General features: G+C 43.7%; 1 protein-coding gene across 5 annotated transcripts in view; it reads right to left on the bottom strand.

Annotated features, from left to right (window-relative positions):
* ZFAT (zinc finger and AT-hook domain containing) overlaps window positions 1-18,215 on the bottom strand; it is a 235,157-nt gene that overhangs the window by 195,334 nt on the left and 21,608 nt on the right. Inside the window, exon 1 of one of the 5 annotated variants that reach the window (XM_050801564.1) lies at window positions 10,087-10,243. The exons of the other annotated variants lie outside the window; for them this stretch is intronic. The gene's annotated coding sequence lies outside the window, so the exon portion shown is untranslated. Of the gene's footprint in view, window positions 1-10,086; window positions 10,244-18,215 lie in introns of those variants that run through there. 5 annotated transcript variants of the gene reach the window in all.

The following is an 18,215-nucleotide window of genomic DNA, read 5'->3' as shown; positions in this document are numbered from 1 at the left end:
AAAAGAACTGTCCGCCTAAAATTCCATGTCCAGTGAAAATACCCTTCAGGAATGGAGGGGAAATCAAGACATTCTCAAAGGAAGAAAAATTGGCGTAATTTGTCACCAGTAGATATCACCTAATAGAATGGCTACAGGAAGTTTCTTAAACAGGAAAAAAATATAAAAACAATAAATCTTAGAACATCAAAAAGAAAGAAAGAAGAAAGGAAAGTATAAAAATATGAGTAAATACACCAGACTTTCCTCTTAGGTTTTCTAAATTATGTTTGACAGTTGAAACAAAAAGTCTATCTCTGTGGGAAGTAGTTCTCAATGTATGCAGAAGAAATACTTACAACAATTATACCATGAATGAGGGAGGGGGTCCTCTCAAACTTCTGCTCTGAGATGTTGATAAAGAACCTTCATAACTTGACTATCAACCCTTGTACTGAATTCCCTTCCCTTCTACCACAGGTTCACCCCAACAATAGGATATAAGAGCAACGATCCTCAAGTAAATCAGAGATGACTTGCTTTACAAGAAGAGAGGAGTAAAAACATTGCTATCTATGCAGAAAGAAAGAATGGCAAAATTGAGACACCCATTACTCAGCATAGTTCCTAGGCTTGAAAGAGAACTAACAAACACTCGGCTTAAGGGACGTCAGAATGAACGAAGAAGTGAACCACTCCAATGTTGCTGCAGTTTCCGCATATTTAACAGATAGGATCCTTCTGGGAATGCTAGAATCAGGGATTATGACACCAAGTCACTTCAGCCTTAAACCTTATTCTTGTGCTTTTCTTTCTTGCTGGTAATTTTACATAAAAGGATATATAGCTAGAATAGACTATATACCAATAATTTTGATAATGAATTCTATGATGTGTTTTGTCTTCTTGTATCTTTTTTCCTTCCTACCATGATACCAGTAATTTATAAGTGATCCATGTAGTTTAAATGTATTTGAATAACCTCAGTATATTTTAGCTCTACTCACTGATTTGACCTAAAAAAGCACCAAAAGGACATAAGTATTCCCATGTATTTTAGAAGCCTAAAGTCAGTGACAGGAAACCCAACATCAAGAATTTGAACCAGGCCAGGCACAGTGGCTCACACCTGTAATCCCAGCACTTTGGGAGGCCGAGGCAGGCAGATCACCTGAGGTCAAGAGTTCAAGACCAGCCTGGCCAAATGGTGAAACCCCGTCTCTACTAAAAATAGGAAAAACTAAGGTAGCTGGCAAGATGGCCGAATAGGAACAGCTTCAGTCTGCAGCTCCCAGTGAGATCAAAGCAGAAGGCAGGTAATTCCTGCATTTCCAACCGAGGTACCCAGTTCATCTCATTGGGTCTGGCTGGATAGTGGGTGCAGCCCACAGAGAGTGAGCCAAAGTAGGGTGGGGCATCGCCTCACTGGAAAGTGCAAAGGTCAGGAGATTTTCCCTTTTCTAGCCAAGGGAAGTCATGAGAGACTGTACCGGGAAGAACAGTGCATTCCAGCCCAGGTACTGCGCTTTTCCCATGGTCTTTGCAATTGGCAGACCCAGAGATTGTCTCCAGTGCCTGGCTCGGCAGGTCCCACCCCCAGAGCCCAGCAAGCTAAGATCCACTGGCTTGAAATTCTGGCTTGAAATTCTCACAGTCTGAGGTCGACCTGGGACACTAGAGCTTGGTGGGGAAAGGGGCATCGCCATTGCTGAGGCCTGAGTAGGCAGTTTTACCCTCACGGTGTAAACAAAGCTGCCAGGAAGTCTGAACTGGATGGACCCCACCACAGCTCCCTGGGACAGAGCACCTGGGGGAAGGGGCGGCTGCGGGTGGAGCCTCAGCAGACTTAAACCTCCCTGCCTGACAGCTCTGAAGAGAGAAGCGGTTCTCACAGCACAGTGTTTGAGCTCTGATAATGGACAGACTGCCTCCTCAAGGGGGTCCCTGACCCACCGTGTATCCAGACTGGGACACACCTCCCAGGAGGAGTCAACAGACACCTCATACAGCAGAGCTCTGGCTGGCATCTGGCAGCTTCCCCTCTGGGACAAAGCTTCCAGAAGTAAGAACAGGTAGCACTCTTTGTTGTTCTGCAGCCTCTGTTGGTGATACCAAGGCAAACAGGGTCTGGAGTGGACCTCCAGCAAACTCCAGTAGACCTGCAGCAGAGGGGCCTGTTAGAAGGAAAACTAACAAACAGAAAGGAATAGTATCAACATCACCAACATCAAAGACCAAAGGTAGATAAACCCACAAAGATGGGGAGAAACCAGCGCAAAAGGGCTGAAAATTCCAAAAACCAGAACACCTCTTCTCCAAAGGATCACAACTCCTGGCCAGCAAAGGAACAAAACTGGACGGAGAATGAGTTTGACAAATTGACAGAAGTAGGCTTCAGAAGGTGGGTACTAACAAACTCCTCCGAGCTAAAGGAGCATGTTCTAACCCAATGCAAGGAAGCTAAGAACCTGAAAAAAAGGTTAGACAAATTCCTAACAAGAATAACCAGCTTACAGAAGAACATAAATGGCCTGATGGAGCCGAAAAACACAGCATGAAAATTTCATGAAGCATACACAAGTATCAATGGCCAAATCAATCAAGCAGAAGAAAGGGTATTAGAAATTGAAGATTAACTCAATGAAATAAAGCAAGAAGACAAGATTAGAGAAAAAAGAGTGAAAAGAAGTGAACAAAGCCTCCAAGAAATACGGCACTATGTGAAAAAACCAAATCTACGTTTGATTGTTGTACCTGAAAGTGATAGGGAGAATGGAACCAAGTTGGAAAACACTCTTCAGGATATTATCCAGGAGAACTTCCCAATCTAGCAAAGCAGGCCAACATTCAAATTCAGGAAATACAGAGACCACCACAAGAATATTCCTTGAGATGAGCAACCTCAAGACACATAATCGTCAGATTTACCAAGGTTGAAATAAAGGAAAATATGTTAAAGGCAGCCAGAGAGAAAGGCTGGGTTACCCACAAAGGGAAGCCCATCAGACTAACAGTGGATCTCTCAGCAGAAACCCTACAAGCCGGAAGAAAGTGGGGGCCAATATTCAACATTCTTAAAGAAAAGAATTTTCAACCCAGAATTTCAAATCCAGCCAAACCAAGCTTCATAAGTGAAGGAGAAATAAAAGCCTTTACAGACAAGCAAATGCTTAGAGATTTTGTCACCACCAGGCCTGCCTTACAAGAGCTCCTGAAGGAAGCACTAAACATGGAAAGGAACAACCGGTACCAGCCACTGCAGAAACATGCCAATTTGTAAAGACCAAAGACTATGAAGAAACTGCATCAACTAATGGGCAAAATAACCAGCTAGCATCATATGACAGGATCAAATTCACACGTAACAAAACCTCAAATGTAAATGGGCTAAATGCCCCAATTAAAAGGCACAGACGGGCAAATTAGATAGAGTCAAGACCCATCAGTGTGCTGTATTCAGGAGACCCATTTCATGTGCAAAGACACACATAGGCTCAAAATAAAGGGATGGAGGAAGATCTACCAAGCAAATGGGAAACAAAAAAAAGCAGGGGTTGCAATCCTATTCTCTGATAAAACAGACTTTAAACCAACAAAGATCAAAAGAGACAAAGAAGGCCATTACATAATGGTAAAGGGATCAACACAACAAGAATAGCTAACTATCCTAAATATATATGCATCCAACACAGGAGCAAGCAGATTCATAAAACAACTTCTTAAAGACCTACAAAGAGACTTAGACTCCAACACAATAACAGTGGGAGACTTTAACACCCCACTGTCAATATTAGACAAATCAATGAGACAGAAAATGAACAAGGATATCCAGGACTTGAGCTCAGCTCTGGACTAAGCAGACCTAATAGACATCTACAGAACTCTCCACCCCAAATCAACAGAATAAACATTCTTCTCAGCACCACACTGCACTTATTCTAAAACTGACCACATAATTAGGAGTAAAACACTCCTCAGCAAATGCAAAAGAACGGAAATTATAACAGTCTCCCAGACCACAATGCAATGAAATTAGAACTCAAGATTAATAAACTCACTCAAAACCACACAACTACATGAAAACTTAACAACCTGCACCTGAATGACTACTGGGTAAATAATGAAATAAAGGCAGATACAAAGATGTTCTTTGAAACAAGTGAGAACAAAGACACAACGTACCAGAATCTCTGGGACACATTTAAAGCAGTGTGTAGAGGGAAATTTATAGCACTAAATGCCCACAAGAAAAAGCAGGAGAGATCTAAAATTGACACCCTAACATCACAATTAAAAGAACTAGAGAAGCAAGAGCAAACAAATTCAAAAGCTAGCAGAAGACAAGAAATAACTAAGATCAGAGCAGAACTAAAAGAGACAGAGACACGAAAAACCCTTCAAAAAAAAATCAATGAATCCAGTAGCTGGTTTTTTTAAAAGATCGACAAAATAGATAGACTGCTAGCCAGATTAATAAAGAAGAAAAGAGAGAAGAAACAAATAGACACAATAAACAATGATAAAGGGGCTATCACTACTGATCCCACAGAAATACAAACTACCATCAGAAAATACTATAAACACCTCTAGGCAAATAAACTAGAAAGTCTAGAAGAAATGGACAAATTCCTGTACACATACATCCTCCCAAGACTAAACCAGGAAGAAGTCGAATCCCTGAATAGAACAATAACAAGTTCTGAAATTGAGGCAGTAATTAATAGCCTACCAACCAAAAAAATCCAGGACCAGATGGATTCACAGCCAAATTCTACTAGAGGTGCGAAGAGGAGCTAGTACCATTCCTTTTGAAACTATTCCAAACAATAGAAAAAGAGGGAATGCTCCCTAACTCATTTTATGAGGCCAGCATCATCCTGATACCAAAACCCAGCAGAGACACAACAACAACAACAAAATTTTAGGCCAATATCCCTGATGAACATTGAAAAATCCTCAATAAAATACTGGCAAACCAAATCCAGCAGCACATCAAAAAGCTTATTCACCACAATCAAGTTGGCTTCATCCCTGGGATGCAAGGCTAGTTCAACATACGTAAATAAATAAATGTAATCTATCACATTAACAGAACCAATGACAAAAACCACATGATTATCTCAACAGACACTGAAAAGGCCTTTGACAAAATTCAACAGCCCTTCATGCTAAAAACTCTCAATAAATTAGGTATCAATGGGACATATCTCGAAATAATAACAGCTATTTATGACAGACCCACAGCCAATATCATACTGAATGGGCAAAAACTGGAAGCATTCCCTTTGACAACTGGCACAAGACAAGGATGCCCTCTCTCACCTCTCCTATTCAACATAGTATTGGAAGCTCTGGCCAGGGCAATCAGGCAAGAGAAAGAAATAAAGGGTATTCAATTAGGAAGTCAAATTGTCTCTGTTTGCAGATGACATGATTGTATATTTAGAAAACCACATTATCTCAGCCCCAAACCTCCTTAAGCTGATAAGCAACTTCAGCAAAGTCTCAGGATATAAAATGAATGTGCAAAAATCACAAGCATTCCTATACACCAATAACAGACAAAGAGCCAAATCATGAGTGAACTCCCATTCACAATTGCTACAAAGAGAATAAAATACCTAGGAATACAACTTACAAGGGATGTGAAGGACCTCTTCAAGGAGAACTACAAGCCACTGCTCAAGGAAGTAAGAGAGGACACAAACAAATGGAAAAATGCTCATGAATAGGAAGAATCAATATCGTGAAAACGGCCATAATGCCCAAAGTAATTTATAGATTCAATGCTATCCCCATCAAACTACCACTGACTTTCTTCACAGAATTGGAAAAAAACTACTTTAAATTTCATATGGAACCAAAAAAAGAGCCCTAATAGCCAAGACAATCCTAAGCAAAAAGAACAAAGCTGGGGGCATCATGCTACCTGATTTCAAACTATACTGCAAGGCTACAGTAACCAAAACAGCATGGTACTGGTACCAAAACAGATATATAGACCAATGGAACAGAACAGAGGCCTCAGAAATAACACCACACATCTACAACCATCTGATCTTTGACAAACCTGACAAAAAACAAGCAATGGGGAAAGGATTCCCTATTTAATAAATGGTGTTGGGAAAACCGGCTATCCATCTGTGGAAAGCTGAAACTGGATCCCTTTCTTACACTTTATATAAAAATTAACTCAAGATAAATTAAAGACTTAAATGTAAGACCTAAAACCATAAAAATCCTAGAAGAAAATCTAGGCAATACCATTCAGGACATAGGCATGAGCAAAGACTGCATGAGTAAAACACCAAAAGCAATGGCAACAAAAGCCAAAATTGACAAATAGGATCTAATTAAACTAAAGAGCTTCTGCACAGCAAAAGAAACTATCATCAGAGTCAACAGGCAACCTACAGAATGGGAGAAAAATTTTGCAATCCGTCTGAAAAAGGGCTAATATTCAGAATCTACAAAGAACTTAAACAAATTTACAAGAAAAAAACAAACAACCCCATCAAAAAGTGAGTGAAGGATATGAACAGACACTTCTCAAAAGAAGATATTTATGCAGCCAACAACTGTGAAAAAAATGCTCATCACTGGTCATTAGAGAAATGCAAATCAAAACCACAGTGAGATATCATCTCACACCAGTTAGAATGGTGATCATTAAAAAGTCAGAAAACAACAGATGATGGAAAGGATGTGGAGAAACAGGAACGCTTTTACGCTGTTGGTGGGAGTGTAAATTAGTTCAACCATTGTGGAAGACAGTGTGGAGATTCCTCAAAGATCTAGAACTAGAAATACCATTTGACCCAGCAATCCCATTACTGGGTATATACCCAAAGGATTACAAAACATTATACTGTAAAGACACATGCACACGTATGTTTATTACAGCACTGTTCACAGTAACAAAGACTTGGAACCAACCCAAATGCCCATCAATGATAGACTGGATAAAGAAAATGTGGCACCTATACACTATGGAATACTACACAGCCATAAAAAAGGATGAGTTCACGTCCTTTGCAGGGACATGGATGAAGCCAGAAACCATCATCCTCAGCAAACTAATACAAGAACAGAAAACCAAACACTGCATGTTCCCACCCATAAGTGGGAGTTGAACAATGAGAACACATGGACACAGGGAGGGGAACAGCACACGCTGGGGCCTGTCAGGGGTTGGGGGTGGGGGGAGGGACAGCATTAGGAGAAATACCTAATGTAGATAACAGGTTGACGGGTGCAGCAAACCACCATGGCACATGTATACCTATGAAACAAACCTGCACATTCTGTACATGTATCCCAGAACTTAAAGTCTAATTAAAAAAAAAAAAAAAAAAAAAAAAAAAAGAAAAAAAATTAGCCAGGGGAGGTAGCGTACACCTGTAGTCCCAGCTACTTGGTTGGCTGAGGCAGGAGAAGCGTTTGAAACCAGGAGGTGGAGGTTGCAGTGAGCCATGATCACGCCACTGCACTCCAACCTGGGCAACAGAGTCAGACTCTGTCTCCAAAAAAAAAAAAAAAAAAAAAAAAAAAAGGAATTTGAAGCAAAGTCACTTGTGGGGAAAGAATGTAAAGAAAGCACTGGGTAGTTTGGCTAGAGCATAATAATTGGATTTTCTGGATTTCAAAAATTTGGATTGTAATAAAAAGAAACTTTGTGCTATTTTTACAATTTTCAGTACAAATAAATGTGTGTATTAAGAAACAATAAAATTAACATATTTGAGTACCTTTTTTAAAAAATGAGGGAGGGTAAAGGGATGTAAATGGCGGGAAGCTTTCTACACTTCACTCACACAGATCAAACGGCAACAAACAGTGCTGCATCTTGACTGCGGGAGTAATGACACAAATCTACACACAATAAAAATGGATTCAAACTATACACACACACTGCACCGGCACCAATTTCTTGGTTTAATATTGTATGACAGTTACATAAGATGTAACCAATAGGTTGGGATAATAAAAAAAAAAGTTCTAGAGATCAACGGTGGTGATGGTTACATAACAACACTAATGTACCTAATGCCACTAAACTACCTAAAAATGACTAAAATGGTAAATTTTGTGTTCTGTAGATTTTATATTTATTTTAAAAATGTAAACCACTTTTGGGTAAACTGGGTAAAAGGCACGTGAGACTTCTGTATTATCTTTACAACTTCCTGTGAATCTGTAATTATTTCAAAATAGACATTTAAAAAAACTAACTGTGGCAAACAAAAAGAGTCTGGATCTTCTGGAACAAACAATAATTTTGAGAAGATCATGTACACTGCTAGGTGGCTTATCCATGATCCCAGTCAATCCCAACTACCCTGGAAGATATGTAAGGCTCAGAAAGGTAGAGGGAGGCAGCTCCCAGAGGCAGACCCAGAATGCAGCCCAGTGAATGTGCCCATCTCTGAGCACTGGTGGGGAAGTTTGGGGTCTGAAGGGCTGGCTATGGACCCCACACCTTTGCCCAGTACCTTCTATGCCAGCTGGTGGGGAGGTTTGGGGTCTGAAGGGCTAGCTGTGTACCCCACACCTCTGCCCAGTACTCTCTATACCAGTTGGTGGGAAGAGGCAGGGTCTGAAGGGCTGGCTTTTGCCACACCTTTGCCCACTGCCTTTCATACCACCTGTACTCATTACCTGCAGTAACAGCCTCACCAGCCCAATGCCAGCTTCCCCTTAGCGATGATGCTGCCAACACAGTAGGCACTTAACAAGTGCTAGATGATCTGATTATTACAAAATGATTAACCATTTATCAATGTCCTCAAGAAGACAAAATGCTACATTATGAGACTATTACACTACTCTGTTTAAAAGCCCCAGATTAAAAATCTCTTACTTCTTCTCCTTGATTAGTATAAATCATCCTCCCTGCTTTGTAACTATCTTTTACTTGGATTTATTAACTTCAGAGAGAGTCCAACAGCCAAAGCTAAGACCCTATTAAATTATCTATCTTATGAGGAGAGGAGTAGGGTGGCAAATTCTTTCTGAGTTATACTTTTGTTTTCTTGTTTTTCATTTGTCCTTAAGTTATTAATTTCCTAAGGGCCAGCAGCTTCCCAATTGGAATGGAAATATTTTAACAACATAAAGCTGGATTGCTGTCACATCCAGCGTAAAGAATAGTCTCATACATGCAGATGAGTACAGTTTAAAATACCTTTTTTATATATTCAGGAAAAGAGACTCAGGTTAGAACAAACATTTTCCTTCCATTTAGCTCATCTTGCAGAACTTTTAATCAGCTGTGAATAAACTATCAACTTCATTACCATCATCATACTTAGGGAAAACTTGCTGTAACCAAAACAATGGCATTGAAAGAGGAAGAAGCCGATGAGAAGGAAGGTTAAATTAATTAAACCCTCACCATGAGCCGGCACCACCAGAGGCTCATACGAGGCTTATTTAATTCTCACAACAATCCTGTGAAATAGGTTTTATTATTGTATTTTCTCAAATCTAAGACAACATCTACTTTAGGGAGCACGGATATTTTACATACCACTAAAAAAGATAAAACGCTGCCAAATAAACTCAGACACACTAGTTTCTCACCATACCAACTGTAAGCTGCCTCCTGATCTTAGAGATGCTAAAATCTAAGTCTGGCCGGGCACAGTGGCTCACGCCTGTAATCCCAGCACTTTGGGAGGCTTAGACGGGCAGATCACTTGAGCTCAGGAGTTCGAAACCACCTAAGGGACATGGCGAAACCCTGTCTCTACCAAAAATACAAAAACTTAGCCAGGCGTGGTGGCGCCTACCCGTGGTCACAGCTACTCAGGAGGCTAAGGTGAGAGGATCGCTTGAGCCTGGAAGGCGGAGGTTGCAGTGAGCAGAGATCGTGCCACTGCCCTCCACTGTGGGTGCAGAGTGAGACTTTGTCTCAAAAATAAAATAAAACAAAATAAAATAAAAGTGTTTGAATCAATGAAGTTCAGTAGCATTTCCATATAACTGGGCAGGCTGGATGTGAGCTGGGGAGATCCTGGTTCCCAACCCCGGCTCCCTTCCCTGTAAGGCCCCTTTTCCCCAGCATGCCATACACACTCAGGCTGTAAGCCCGGCTTCTGAGCTCACCTCTATGCCAGCACGACAGCCCTGCTTTCAAGGGAGAGGAGATAAACTTTTCCTGAGTACCAGAGGCTTTCGCGCTCCCTCTCACATTTGATCCGGACAAGCTGGGTTGCTGCTAGCCGTTAAGGCACCTCGGTGAGAACTGGACAAACGCATCCTTCCTTAAGACACTAGCACCCCCTGTCAGAAAATGGTCATAACATATTGAGTTTGTTGGAACAATACACTTTGCAGTCATTTGTGGAAAACTCATAATAAACATACATATTCATTATGCGAAATGTGCCCTCTTAAAAAGTGGCTCCCTTGCGGGCACGGAGGATACAAGAAAAAAAAAAAAGAGGTGGCTCCTTTGTGCAGTGTGTAACCTGCACAGCTGTACACAGTAGCTCTGCGAATGTGTCAGACAGAAAGATATGATTATCACACGTTACAGATGAGAAAGCTATAACTTGCCTAAGAATCAAATACAGGCCTGTATGGTTCCACAGCTACTTGATGAGTCACAAGGAGCTTAAAAATTAGGTAGGAAAGCAGGTTGTATGTGTGCACATCTACATATGAACATACTAACCACATGCCACAGGAGCATGTGCGGAGAAGGCAGAGATCTCTGTGGCTGGAGCACCTGGGAGAGGTTTGTCAGAAAAGGGGAAGTTGAACGGCTCCAGGAGGTGGCGAGACAGCTGGAGGAAGGAAAGGAGAAGGGAGTGGAAGCCACGCAGCCAGTGGGGTCAGAACCAAGAGCCTCACCTGCTGGAAGAGCCTTGAGTGTGGAGAGAGGACAGGTTAAAGGCAGGGCAGGCACACTGAGAGCTGCGGCGGCTCCTCCAAGAGCCCCCCACAGACCAGTACTTGGCCAGGAATGGATGCAAGAAGCTCCTGCCCCCCAGGCAGGAGGCCCATCCCAGAGGTCTGGAGACAGCGGGTGGGGGCACTTAGAAAGCTGCCCCATCTGATGCGGCAGCTGCCTCCCAGGTCCAGCCACTGGAGGCCCAAATATTGAACTTGTAGTTGGAATCCCCTGATTTTTAAGCACTGGCCATCAAATAAGATTTTTCTGGGAAAGAAAAAAAAGAAAAGAAAAAAACCTCTGCAGCCTCTGCAGACCAAACAAAGCAAATCTGCAGGTTAGGTCTGGCCTGCGGGTTGCCAATTTGCAATTTCTGATAAAAGGCTTTCCACCTGGGTGACTAGGGGAAAGTTGTTAACTTACAGGGGAAAAGCCAAGGAAACTGGTCTGAAAAAAAAACAGAGACACACAGACCATGAGACAGAGAAAGAGAGGGACATTGAGAGGGACCGAGGAGAGGACCGAGCACCTTCTGCCCATCCACCCAGCTCCCTAACACCCCATACCAGTGCCTGGCTTGGGTAGATGGAAGACAATTAGTGTGATTTTGCTAGTTTAGAGATTTTCTCTGAGTTTTTCAGATCTTCCACAACAGGAATTACACATGTAATCCAAAAAATAAAAAATAAATTTTAAAAAACACTTATATGGGTGTTAGAAATAAAGGGATAGCAACTGACAAAATAGTAAGATCTCCCTCTTGGGGGGGAAGACTTACTGATCACCAGACCGCTTTGGCCTCAGACACGTCAACTTGTCTTGGTCAGGACCAAACACTCATTCAAGACCGAGATCAAGGCCAGGGCTGCCCATACCACAGGGACATGCCAGCTCTGGGCACAGCTGTTGGGTTCCTGGTATTTTTCTTTGACGTTGATTAGATGTTTGACTGTGCAGGGTAGGGATATGTCTTACATTTCTCCCTTCCTTTATGTAATAAAGATATGTTCATTGATAAAATGACCCAAAAAATAAAAGAAGACAGGAAACTAGTTTAACCGGCAGCAAGATAGATTTAGATTATGTGGGGAAAAGGCATTCTTGGCATAAAAGTTTCATTCATTGCAACGAGAAATTTGGTGAGTGTGGCAGGTGTGGGCAGCCTAGCCTGAAAGTGCCAGATTCCAGAGCTGCAAATGTGTGGGCTGGGTGTAAGGAGTGCCCAGGTGAGCAGATGGTCTGCCGGGGTTAGAGGAGGCCAGGCAGGAAAAGGCACAGGAGCTCCCAGAGCTGGTGTTCTAGGAGTTTCCACGTGTCAGTCATGGGAAGGAGAGGAAGACATCAAGACTTCATGGCACAATGTGGCACTCCCACCCTCCCCTGCCCCAGCCACCAGCTGCAGGGAGGTGCTTACGCTGCCTCCTGTTGGTCACACATACATTCCTATTAGTGACCACACTGGAACCTCCCTGCTGTCCTGGGAAACAGCCGAGTACATGGTGTCATCCCCATCACCACCACCACCGTCAGCATCTCCTTTTTACAGAGGAGAAACCTGGGGCTCAGGTGAGTGAGTTGCCAAAGGAGCCCCCAGCCAGATGAATTAAAAAGCCAGAACTTAACCAAGACCCTCCAAGTCGACCACCACATCTGCCTACCCCCCTGGTGCCTAGCCCTGCCACGGGAAATCGCTTGTTATTTCCTGTAATGCTCACAGAGAGCAATACTGCGAGGAATGCAAGTCTTGGTCTCCCCAGCCCACAGCCAGTGTCATGGTTAGAAGGACATTTCAAATGATTAATTACAACTAAGAAAAGGAGCTACATGGAGAAGGGGACTTTGCTGTGTTTGTTATAATTTACTACAGCAATTCATTTTGGGGAGCAACAGCGGGAAAATAACAGTATGCCAGATATAAGTGATACCAACCCACCCAGACCACATACTTAATGAGCATGCCCACTGCACAGGTTGGCAGCAGGTCCAGAACCAGGGAACAGTGGACCACCAGGTAAGAGGCAGACAGGCTTTTAGCAAAACAACACTGGGAGTTACCGTCAGGCAGAAAGTACAGACCGTCATCGATGGGAGGGCGACATACACGTGCTAACACCACCCTCCGGTGGCCCATCAGGGCACTACATCTGAATGGCCATAATTTTAAAAAACATGGCTAGTGTTTACTGATTGCCTAACTCTTGGTTGGTGCCTTCCCCGTCACCCCACTTAACCTTCACATTAACCCAGTAAGTGAGGGGCTGCTGTTCCCATCTTAAGATGAGTTAACTGGGCCAGGAGGGGATTACAAGGTGATACAGCAGGTGGACACACAGCAGGGCTACAACCCAAACACACATCCTTGGCCCAGGACCAGACTCCGCTGTCCTTCCTAGGTGGAGTCGCTGCTGTTGCTGGTCCCCAGAGGGGGTGCAGCTGCCCTAACAGCTCAGATACCCTGGCCAGCCACAGCAGGTAACTCAGACCAACTCTGACCACAGACTGGCCGCCACCTGGCCAATTCTCAACCTGAGTAAGGTATTTTCAACTCTTATGGGGCTCTCCCGTGTATGCCCACATTTCTATGTGACAGAAATGGCATGGAGAGGAATAAATCTAACCCAGGGTCCAGGTGGCATGCTTCCACTGACATGGCTACAAGGCAGGCACAACCACCCTGCCCTGAGTCCGGGTTATCCTGGGTTGGGGGCTGGGACCAGAGACTTCTGGGGTGCAGGGGAGTTCTGCTTCCAGATGTGACACTGGTTACTCACTGGTTATGCAGTGAGTTCAGTTTGCGAACATTCACTAAGCTGTTTATCCTATGCATACTTCTCTACATGCATGTGACACAGTAATCTAAGAAAACGTGAACAGCAAATTTTAGAGGAAAAGATATAGGAAAAAAACAATATTCTGATTCACAAGTAAACCTCTCATTTAAAACAATACAGATCGGGACACTACTTTGGCCCTCGTAGCTGTGTGACCCTGCGCACACATACTTAGCCTCTCTGAGCTTCAGCTTCCGTCTGCACAGGGCTGTAGGGAGGACCGCAGGACATCACGAAGACGACGTGCCTCACTTAGTACCTGGCCCCTCGGAGGCACCATTGTACACGCAGCAGTATGAGGGGTACCGGCCTGGTCAGGAGCCCAGGCCTCCGAGCTCCTTAGTGGCTCTCATACTTCCAGTGGATGGCTTCTGCACACGTCTCTGAATTTCTTTATCCCTCAGTGTCTCTTCTGAAAGAGGAGTAGCCCAAATTAAAAGTGGCCTTGGAGTGTTTGAAAGTGGAGCCCAGTCTTCAGGCCTTATGCGGAGGCTAACGTGCAGAGAGACAGAGACCAAAGCAAGGGTGTGGGGCAGACTCACCAGCACCCTCCTCCCCTTCATCCTGCAGGGACGCAATAGGAACCAGCCCTCCTGCCTCCTGCGGCTCCCCTGCCCATAAATCATCCCCAAGGTGCCTCCCTCCCGGCTCTGAGGCTCAGTGGATTGAAGTTCCAATAAATGCACACCCCTAATTTGTGAAATGATTATCATGCATCTCATAAAATGCTGATGAACATGCCAAATCCCATAGCTCACACAGTTAACGTGTTTATTAAACGCAAGAGAGAAATCCCGTGGGTGTTTCTTTGCTGAAGCTGGATTAACAAAATAAAATGAGAAATACTCAGCATCAGCTATAATTAAGGCTGGGCCAACAGTTGCATTATAATTTTATGCATACACATCTCTTCCATGCTGAAACTTGGCATAAATTCTTTTAAGTTATTTTTAAGCACTCTCAAAATGAGAGCCCCTGGGCAATGGAATATATTCACATTTAACACAATAATCATAGCTTTAAAATGTGGCCCTCAGGAAAGCAACACAAATCATTTTACATAAACAGGAACAGCCCCCCACCCTGAGAGCAGATGTGTGGGAAGGGCTGAGGGTATAGGAACACCCCCTGCCCCACTGCAGACCCTGGACAGCACAGCTCCCCACTGACAAACTGACAAGGTGGCCCTGAGGAGCCTCATACCCACAGCTCTCATGAGATGCCTCTAAGTAACCAAGTCTCTGTGGTCATTTCCACATCAAAAGTAAAAGGAGCAAAATCCTCTCCCATTTTCTAGTGTATTGGGGAGACATAGCAATGCCCATCACCACCGCACGTCCGGGTTGCCAGCTGTTGGTCTGTGTTGCTTTAGCATATTTAGGTTCCTCTGTGGGGTCGGTCTACCTCTCATCTCGCTTCTGAAGTAAAGGGCCGCCTGAAAGCCAGCTTCAGCACTGAGCTCGGGTCAGAAGCCCCGGGTTCAAACACCATGGCAAACCCCATGGCATCACCACTTCCGTGTGACTGGAGCCACCTTTCCCTTCCTCAATCTGTATGGACTCAGCTCAAAAATGGAGATAACCACAGCTGCCCGGGTAAGAATGATGGGCGGTGGGGGTATCTGGTGGTGGGGGTCTTCGGTAGGGGAATACTGGGAAAAGGCTTTGTAGGCTGCTAAAAACAGTGTCGATGCTGAAGAGAACAGAGAAATTTTTAAATCCAGAAACGTTCAGCTGGATAGCTAAAGCTACCTACTGGGTCCCTAGTTGCTTCTGCTGTCCTCTAACATACATCTATACAAATACACATACACACACGCACCCACAAAACACACATGCGTACATACACAAAAGCACATACAAGCACACGTGCACACACAAACAGACACACACTTTCTTTAGGGAAACCAAGGACACAGGCAATTCAGAAGCTTTTTGAGAGGCAATATAAACAACACAGCACCAATAATGACAGCAAGTAGAAATAAGGGATCCAAATCCCAAGAACTGAGAAGAAAACGAGCCACGAGGAAGGGGAGAAGAAGGTGGGGGAGACAAAGGGAAGAAAAGGAGCCAGGACTTGGGTTTCCACAGTTTGAGCCACAGCAGGTGCTTGGAGGAGTTGTCAGGAGCCCTGGGAGGGAGCAGAAAATTGCCACCCAGTTCCAGCTCTGGAAACACAACAGTCGCTCAGGGTCCCACATGCCACCTTTGACCTCCACCCTCTCCCTCAGGGGCCTCAAATTCTACCCGCATTTTCTATCCCATTGCATCCTCAACCCATCAAGAGAAGGAAGAGACCAAATAAGAGCTTGCTGCAGCCTCAGGGAACCGAGAGCTGCAGTAGGTGGGATTCAGCCCGTTTGTTCATTAGACGTGTCCAGCCATGGTTTCCTCACTCTGCTTCCTGGGGTTTTCAAGATGCACGGAGTTTATTCCAGTGAAGCACCAAACACAGTGCCTGGCACACAGCAGATGAAGGTGCTGCCTGCACTTTTCCGTTTCTGCAGTTTACTAACATCACACTGAGGTAGAAGGCAGGCAGGATTCAACTTCGGACCAGACTGAAGCCTGGTCAAAACTGGGAAGAGGGGCCCAAAGCACCTCTCACTGCCCATCACCATAATACACGCCCACCAGCACCGTAACAGTTTATCATTGCAATGGCAACACCCAAAAGTTACTGCCCCTTGCCATGGCAACACCGGAAGTTACCACCCACTTTCTGGCTATTTCTGAATAACCTGCCCCTTAATTAGCACATCATTGCAAGTGGGCATAAATATGGCTGCAAAGCACTGCTACTCTTGGCGCTCTGCCTGCGGGGTAGCCTGCTCCACGGGAGCGGTAACACTGTCACTGCCTCAATAAAGCTGTTTTCTACTACCACCGGCAGCTCACTCTTGAATTCCCTCCTGAAGGAAGCCAAGAACCTGCCCCGCATCAACACCATGGTGGGTGAGAATTCCTGCCAGACAAAACCCAAGTCCTTAGAAATGCTGACTCTACTAAGCCTCCTTCCCCTAATTCAGGGATGTTTTAATTCAACAAAGATGTGATTCGCATGTTACGATAGAGAGCAGAGGCAGCCATGAAAGAGAAAAACGAGTAGAATGTCCAGCGGTCAAGGTAGTCAATCTACCAGGCAAAACAGGCTTGAAAACAATATATAAGGCCGAATTCAGTCAACAGCTACTTTGTTCTTAAAAGGTGCAAGGCACTGCTCCTGGAGATGGCCTCCCTGCCAGGAACACTTCCTAGAATGGAGGACACAGACAGATGTGTGACTCTGCGCAAGGACACGCACTCCAGCCCAGGTCTGTGAAAGCACGGGGCAAGAGGTTGGATGCTTTGTCCAGGCCAGTGCTGTCCAACAGATACACAGCATGGCCACTGATGTCATTTAAAATGTTCTGGTAGCCATATTAAAATAAAAAGAATCAAGAAAAAAATAATTTTAATGATGTTTTCTTTAATCTAGTATATCCAAAATAGAATCATTTAACTTATAATCCACTTTCAAAGATCAATGAGAAATTTTAAATTTTTGTACTAAGTCTTCAATAGCCAATGTGTTATTTTTCACCTACAGCACATCCAAGTTCGGACTAGGCACGAATCCAGTATTCACATTATTTCCAGAATACCAGGAAACTTTTTCCCTGCAGACGAGAGAGATGCAGTACACAGGTTCTACTCCCTGACCTCCAGCAGGGTAGTAGAAGGCTTCCAACACTCCCAAACTCTTTGGGATTCACTGAGTTAGGAAAATCGAGACTAAGAATTAGCAGATTTAGAACCTGTAGACCAGAGTCCCTGTCTGCACTGTTACAGGAGAGGCAGATGACAGACGAACATTTTCATTTATTATTGTCACAGGTTTAAAAGCTGACTGTGTGCTCAGGGATCCTGAGGTCCTTATCAAGGAGATAAAAAACAGGCTGGGCAGGAACTGGAGGCAGATGTGGAAAACATGCAAATTCAATTCCAAATGTTCGCTTTACAAAAGTCTGAGATTGGCCTCAGTTATATCAGTCTCAGTTACATAAAATGTTCTGATTTTCAAAATTAAATCCTGAAGAAAGAACTTCCCCTTAGTATTTACATGTGTCTAGGGTCTTTTCAAATTCTAGAATAGAGCTTTAAATTTGAGGAAGGAGAGCCACTGGAAAAAGAAGAATTTTCCAAACCATCCCCTCAACTCATCCCCAGCCTACCAAAATGATCTGGCCCATTTTTCCTGGTAACCAAAATATAAAATAAATATTTAATGTATTATCCAAATATCTAGGCTGTTCAGTTTTTATTAGGAGAAAAGAGCAGAATTCTTTTCATTTATGTGCATTGGCCTCATAATTCAACACTAAATGAATGCCTGACATCTGTCACTCACCATGCTAGGTGCAATCAGAAATGAGGAAGACACAGACCCTCCCCTTCAGGAACATAAATAAGCAATTCCATTTTGTTTATGAGAATAATTTTACATGACCGTGGTGTTATTTATAA

This window comes from Macaca thibetana, chromosome 8 (assembly GCF_024542745.1).
Source record: "Macaca thibetana thibetana isolate TM-01 chromosome 8, ASM2454274v1, whole genome shotgun sequence".
Lineage (NCBI taxonomy): Eukaryota > Metazoa > Chordata > Mammalia > Primates > Cercopithecidae > Macaca > Macaca thibetana.
The sequence above is the reverse complement of the archived record's forward strand: the minus strand, read 5'-3'. Positions and strand labels throughout refer to the sequence as shown.